Below are 8,448 nucleotides of genomic sequence, written 5' to 3' on the forward strand. Positions count from 1 at the left end.
TATCTAGAACCTTTTTAATGAAGCACAAAAAGTTCAAACAATATTTCTTAGTTTAACTGTACATGTCTCGCACGTGTAACGTTTGATTATTTAAAATTATATGACTTTATCTATTGCGGAGATTTTTAATGGAGTGTAAAAAGTTTAATTACTTTTTAAAAATCTTTCACACTTTAATATTATAATGTAAACAAAAACATTTATTTTAGTATAAGCACATATATATATTATCACAAGAAGTTTCAAGTAGTTGATAAATCATTTACATTTACCATGCAATACCTCTTTCTCTTGCTTACCATGCACTACCTCTTTTCATTACTGATAGAGGCTAAGAAAGATGCATCAATTTGAATCATATTTATAGTATGATTATGTTTTTCTGTATTTTTTTATTTAAAAGTTAAATCTGTACAGAATCATTGATTATACTCTTATTACGTATTAAAAAATTTTAAAAATTGATACTTCTTAAATTTTTCTTATTCTAACATTTTTATATTTATTTCTAGATTTTTTAAATCTTCTTAAAATCAAATTTAATTGATATAAAATTCTTAAAATCAAATTTAATTGATATACAATTCTCGAACTAATGAAAAAAGTATTAGTTGTCATTAATTCTGATGATTATAAGGAAAGGTTTTACCACAAATATATTTAATTATTTTTCAACTCTTAAATATTAGAAAAAATACTGAAAAGACTATTTTATATAAAACAAAGACTTTTAATGAAGCGCAAAAATTTTAAACAATATTATAAGGTGGTTAACACTTTTAACATGAGTCTTAATAATGTTATTTGAACTTTTTAACCTTCATTAAAATACTTCGCTATAGATAAAATCGTCTTTTCATATTTTCTTCTATGATTATTATTTAACAGTTAATTATATATAATATTGGATCCTAAAATATATGGGAGGAAATAAAAAAAAATTTCTTAAATAATACATAAATATAGAAAACTATAATTAACAAATTTAATTAAAAGAAATTGAAAGTGGCGACAAAAAGAAAGAAAGAAAGAACCCGCATGGTAATTATTGAATTATATCACTATTAAGTCTTTCCTTTTTTTTTTTTTAAACCATGTAAAAGTCCTTTACTTAGTATGTTTCTAAATTAACTAGTCAAGTGTACGTGCATTGTACGTGTTCTTCACGTCAAGCCATCAATCAATATAAGATATATAAAAGAAAAATAATTTATTGAAAAATAGCAATTAACTTTAAAGATCGAATATAAACAGTTTTATGCATCCAGTCATGCTTGAAGTGCTAGTAGCTTGATTGTCTCCTGCGATGTGAATCATCACAAAATAAATAATAACAAAATTAGTAGATTATAATAGATCGGAATCTACAACAAAACAATATGATTAATCCTAAATCTTAACATAAAAATTCTTCAAAGCCTGACCGACTATTTATCTACCACTTGTATACTATACAACAAAATAATACAATAATCGAGATAACAGAACAATATTATTAAATTCTTATCTTTACAAAAAATTCATCAAAGCTTGACTAAACGTTCATCTACCACCTGTATTAAGCAGAAAAACTACAAATAGTAACAAAACAAAAAGTACAATAATTGATAAATTAGAACAATATTATTAAATCTAATCATAACAAAAAAAAATTCTTAAAGTCCGATCGAACATTCATTATCAACAATATAAGCTTGAATAGAAGAGAAACTAAAACAAAATAATTTGATAATTGAGATATTAGAACAATATGATATAAACGACATCTTTAGAGCTCATTGAAAAATAAGTTATAAAAATATACCTGATGTTATTACATTGTTGTAGGGGAAAACTCAATTTATAGAAGCCCAAAAATTTTTTCTCCAAAAAAAGATTACCCAAATATGATTTTTTTTAATTATTCTTTTGAGAAAAGTAAAAAAAAAAAATTATCAAATTATTTATGGTAATATGCATTTGGTTATCGATTTTCAAGGTTTAGCATAAATGGTAGTATTTACAACAATTTTTAGGTGTAACAAATATTTTTGTGAGATTTTTTTTTTGTTTTGCCAAAAGTATGTTAATTTTTATTTTACCAAAAGCAATTTTTTTTTCAAAAGTATCTTAGATTTTTTATTTTAGGACTCCTTAATTTATAAAATATATTTTTCTTTCATAATGTATTTTAGGACTCTTTAATTTTAAATATTATATGAATAACTAAACAATAAATGAAATAAAATAGTAAAAAGACAGTTTTGTCTATTACAAGAATTTTTAATGAATAGTAAAAAGTTCAAATCACTTTTCTATAGGTATTCACACTTTTAATATATTATAGATTAAAATACTATCATATATAATTGTTTACTTAAGTTATAATTTTATTTTAAGTAACTTTAACAAATACCAAAAAAAACAGACATTTTGCATATCTTTGTTTAGTTCTCATTGACATATTGTTTTGTTTCCTTATTCTACCACTTTTATATTTATTTCTATATTTTTCAAATCTTGTTAAAATCAAATTTAGTTGATTTAGAATTCTTAAACTAATGAAAAAAGTGTTAATAATTCTGATGACTTCTAACAAGGAAAGATTTTATCATAAATATATTTAATTAATTTTTAATTCTTAAATATTAGAAAAAAATAGTGAAAAGAAGATTTTGCTTAAAGCAAAGACTTTTAATGAAGGACAAAAAATTTAAACAATATTTCTAAAATTCTTCACACTTTTAATATATTATAAATTATAAATATAAATATAGATATAGATTATAGATTATAAATATAGATTATAGATATAGATATAGATATCGGAACGCATGATTCTGTTTTATATTGTTCTACCATCAATAACAGCTATAGGATGGTCAGCAATTTCTTTCTTTGGGCAGCAATTTCAGAAGGTCAAATCCATCGACAGACCCTCAAACTTGTTTCGAAAATTCACTTAGACCCCTTAACTGAGGACTATACCTATCAGGCCCCTAAACCCCACGAATTTTGATCCAATTGGGCATTTTTTTACCAATCAACAAAAGGATCAAATGTGTGCAACACACACACGATGATGTGACAAAACTGACCAATTACAAAAAAAAAATACGTGGCAAAAAAAAAGTATATTGTGGAAATGTTGATTTGTCCATTTTCTATTTAATTATTATTTAATAATAATTTCTTGATTAAAAACAAAAGAAAAAAACACCCCCCACCCACCAATCGTCTTCTTCACTACCCCACCCCTCATTCCCTTCGTCTTCACACACACACACAGTCAACAGCTCCATTAACAACAGTCAGAAACACACACACACAGTTTTCTTCTTCACACCGCCCTCCCCCGTCGTCTTCTTCACACCCCCTCTCCCGTCATCTTCACACACACACATATAGAGTCAGCAACACACACACAGAGTCAGCGATACATACACATAATTATTGTTAAACTAAAAACTCCATGAATAAATGAAAAAAAAAAGATTTCTTAATCAGTTAACTAATTTTGTCAAATAAAAAAGATCTTTTTTCACATCTTTGATGTTGCTGACAATGGTGAAGAATGGTGAAGATTGATTAATATTTTTGTCGTTGTTAATAGAGTTGTTGATTTTATTGGTAATAGAGTTTCTCCATTTTGTTGCTTAAAATTAATTTATACATCTTCAATGGTTTCTTGTTGCTTCAGATAAATAAGAAGATAGGGGCAAGTGGGGAGGGGGGGGGGAGGGAGGTGGGGGCTCTTTTTAAAAAACAAATAATTAAAAAATTGTTATTATTAAAAAAATATATTAATAAAATAATTTAAATATAAAATTTTTAATTTAAAAAAAGAAATTATTATTTATTCTACTATTCACGCGCTCAAGTAGAGTGTAAATATCAATTTTAGCACTTGAGAGGCTTGATAGTTACAAGCTTTAGTTGAGGGGTCGAAGTAAATTTTCGAGACAAGTTTGAGAGGCTATCAATGGGTTTGGCCATTTCAGAAAGAAATGGAGTTGACACTAATCTTTAAAATGAAGGACCATTTCACACGTTTTAAATTGAACGTGTACTTACGTGAAAAACTTTTGACTCCTACGTCACAATATGGCCATATATATGACTGAATATTTTAACTGCAAATAAAATATGACATACTACAGCTTTTTATCTTTAAATGCCAGGATTAATAATAAGGGAAAAGGATCAAAAATATTCTTTAAGTATTGAAATTGGTTCAAAAATACTCTTCGTTAATTTATTGGGCCATAAATATCCTTCAAGTATTGAAATTGATTTAAAAGCACCCCTACATCCACCTTTATGGCTCAAAAATATCCTTACAACTAACATTTTTTAAATCATAATTACAAATTCGAAAAAGGGTCTGAAATACTCTTCAATTATTGAAATTGGTTCACAAATACACTACGTTAACCTATTGGGCCGAAAATACCTCTAAATCCACCTCTATGGCTCAAAGATATTCCTGCAACTAACGATTTTTTAAATCATGATTAAAAAATTTATTAAATGTGTGGCAATTTTCTATTGATGAAACTAAATTAATTAAAATGTTAAGTCCAATCCGGACTAGACTAAAACTACCCGATTCAAATTCTACAAAATTAATCATAATTTTGATCAGTGAATGGTGTGAGGTGTGTGGCGTGAAGTCGTCTCGTACGGTAAATGCACTTGCCAGTGGTGGCACGACAATTTGATGTATATAAACAAAAATAATGATAGCTATTTAAGAAAGAATGTAAAATTTCTTTGATACAAATTAAATGTGCCACGTAAAATGAATTGGAGTAAGTAACAAGATAGTGTTGCATAAGACGTGGCATAACCAAGACATCTCAATTAGTTTTGCTAGTTAATACAGATAAATATACATCACAAAGAAATATCGAACTAATATTATAACTAGGGGACAGAATTCTTCACAACGTTACATTAGACTAGAAGATTCTAAGTCAACAAAGTTCCTGCATTTGATAGCAAAAATAACTCATACTACCGGGTAGTTCCAGTTGGGGAAAATTTTATGCGGTTTTGTTCGGATAGTTTGAGTTGGGTCCGAATTGAATTTAATATTTTAATTAATTTATTTTCAACCAATAGAAATCTGCCACATATGCATAATATCTTTAATTATGATTTAAAAATATAGTTAGTTACAAGGGTATTTTTGAGCCATAAATGTAGATGTATGGGGTATTTTTGGCCCAATAGCTTAACGAAGGATATTTTTGAATCAATTTCAATACTTGAACAGTATTTCTAACCCTTTTCTGAATTTTCAATTATGATTTTAAAAAATCGTTAGTTGCAAGGGTATTTTTGATCTATAAAGGTGGATGGAGGGATATTTTTTAATCAATTTCAGTACTTAAAGGGTATTTTTTACCCAATAGATTAACAGAGGATATTTTTGAATCAATTTCAACACTTAAAGGTATTTCTGATCCTTTTCCATAATAATAATAATAATAATAATAAAAAACGACGAACAATAATAATAATAATAATAACATTTTTTAAAAAAAAGTGCAAATATTTTGCAGTTCTTACAGTGGATCACACATTGAACAAACTGATGTTACATAAATGTATCTCTACTTTATTTAACGAAATGATGCAAAACAGATGAAAGTATTGGTGTAGGCATCAGTTCCAGCTTCTTATTGCTAAATTAGCTCTTCATGACAGTCTCAACAAATTGCCCTAGAGCTACATATGATGAACCATTTTCCATGATTGTTGTTTTGCTATTCTTCTTCATCTCCGTCACCTTGGCTCTGATTATATTTTCTGGATCCATCAGCTGCCTAATTCCATTTTCTATCTCCTCTGCTTTCACAAGTACTGGCGGCTTTTTTTTTTGTTAAAACCTTTCCTGTAATCTATCTTAATATCCACTGCCATCTCCAAAGCCTTCACCATTTGAAATGCATTGCTTTGTTGCTCTACATGTAATGGCCATGTTGCCATCGACACTCCATTATGAACACTTCCCAAAATTGAATTCCAACCACAATGTGATGTGAGTCCTCCCACTGTAAGATGAGACAAAATAGCCACATAGGGTGCCCATCCTATCACCTTTCCCCTTTCTTTAGTCCTTTGCAAGAATCCGTCTGGCAAGACCTCCTTTGGATTCTCGAATTCTCTTGGGAATTGTAGCTTGTCTTTTGGTGGCGGTTTTCTTAGTGACCACAAGAATTGGTAGCAACTACTCTCTATAGCATTTGTTATTTCCTTCACCTGATCTTCTTCGAAATATCCTATGCTTCCGAAGCATAGGAACACCACTGATGAATTAGGCTGCTCATCAAGCCACTTCATTATAGCATCATAATCTATTTCGCGATCATCATTCCCACCTGCAAGGTTTAGTATAGGCCCGACTGGATAGATTAGTGGGATTTTCTCATCATCAGAGAGAGATTTCAAAGCATGCGATTCAAGCTCAAAAAAAGTGTTCACGATAATCCCTTTCGTCTTCCTGAATATTTGTGCATGATTGAGGAACATGATGCTACTTACATCATTATCTAGGATTATGGAAGGCAAGCATTTGACTGGAACAGGATTGACATAAATTGGGATGAGTACTTCTGATTCAGAGTCAAGGTAATTATGTACGCCTTCAAGGATAACTAGGCTTTGAAGATAGAGTTGGAGTCCAAGCGAAGCTGCACCAGAAGTGTAGAACACATAACTTGGGACTCCAAACTCGTTCGCCACATCAATCATCACAATGCAGAACATGTCTTCTAGAAATCCCGCGAGCATCACAGAGCTTGACGAGCTAAGGATTCCAGCAACAACATCCTTGACCCGACACTTGTAGGTGGTGATGTACTCAAATATGAAATAGATGGGACTAGTACCCGCACTTGTCATATTAAAACATGGTCGATCAGGTTGACGAAGTTGGAGCAATCTTATATGAGAAGTGTAGTCTGAGGAGAGTGATTTAATATATGATGGAATCTCTGTCTCCATGGGAAGTGTCATAATAAGAATTGTAATGGAAAGTTGCTCTTCTCTATCTACTAGTTGCTTTGACACCTCCACAGTGGATACAAGGTAACCCATCCCAGGACCAGGAATGAATACTAACTCTGATATCTTTATTGTTGAGTGAACTTTGAGTACTGGAAATTTTTGCTTTGTGAAATCTTGATGGTCATTGGAGGTTTATATAATGTTGAGTATTCTTACAAGAACATTATTAAAGATTGGTTTATTTCAACCTAAATGATGGCACCGCATTGCTAGTCTGGTGAGGAAGGCCCTCTTTCAATAATAAGGAAACAAAAAGACATGCTCAAAAAATCAATTGCCAACTTTCCTTTATAGTTTCTCCTCTGTCCAATTTATTTGTGTTGGGTTTAATTGATATGAATGGAAAATTGAGGGATACACCCCTTTAATGAAAACACACTATTTCGAAAAGGAGTGATTGTTCGGATAGTTGTGTTTGTTAAGAAAAGACACAATATTTCGAATGAACAGACATGACTCTTCAAAGAATACACCTTTTTGGATGAACCATTGCCACCTTTCGTAAGGGGAACTTTATGGCTATATAAACCTGTATTTTTTCCATAGGTTTAGTATGAAAAAAATTTCTGCATAAGGAAAATATTCTCTTGCTTCTAAAACTCTGTGTGATCAACTAACCGTTGAGTGAGTTCGAAGAGAATCTGATTGTTTGAGGTACCTTTACAGTTGGATTTTTAGGACATTTTATCTTGGGAGAAAAATTTTGCAATCTCGGGTAGTTGAGGGGAATTATTTCCTTAAGAAAACTTCGTAAAGTCGAAGGACTTGACCTTTTTCTGTTTCATCTAATTTTTTCTAAAAAAATAAAAATTCTTTGATAGGTTTTTTTGATCTTATATTGAGGGTGTTAAATAACTTCATAAGTGTTCTTATTTTATACTTGAACTTGTGTTGAAGTTGTTGTGCCTAAATACAAATTTTGTGTACCCGAAAACAACAATCTTAAGGAAATAATTTACTAATTTGTATTGTTTTGTTTACTGTTTTTTTAGTAAATAGTTGAACTTCATATTGATAGTTATTCAACTTTTTGAACTTACGTTTGGAGTTCTTGAAACTTCATTTTGATAGTTCATAAATTGGTTGAACTTGTGTTGAAGTTCTAACATTTGGTTTTTCTATTTTCCAGAAAATAGTTTGAACTTCATTTTGTTGTTGTTCATAAGTTGGGTTGAACTTATTGTTAAAAGTTCAAAGTTGTAAATACAAAGTTAAAACTTCATTTGATTGTTCATATGTTAATTTGAACATGTTTTTGAAGTTATTATTGATAAATACGAATTTTTTCAAAATTGAGAAAAACAACTTTAAGGAAAGTATAAAAATATTTTCTCTTGTGCTTGTTTGGTGAAGGAAAAAAAAATTATCGTCATTTATAAATCAAGTATTTGGTTA

General features: G+C 29.5%; 1 pseudogene; it reads right to left on the minus strand.

Moving 5' to 3' along the window:
• Window positions 1-5,438: 5,438 nt before the first annotated feature.
• On the minus strand, window positions 5,439-7,234 carry LOC107854427 (annotated as a pseudogene).
• Between the last annotated feature and the right edge of the window lie 1,214 nt (window positions 7,235-8,448).

This window comes from Capsicum annuum, chromosome 7, assembly GCF_002878395.1.
Source record: "Capsicum annuum cultivar UCD-10X-F1 chromosome 7, UCD10Xv1.1, whole genome shotgun sequence".
NCBI lineage: Eukaryota > Viridiplantae > Streptophyta > Magnoliopsida > Solanales > Solanaceae > Capsicum > Capsicum annuum.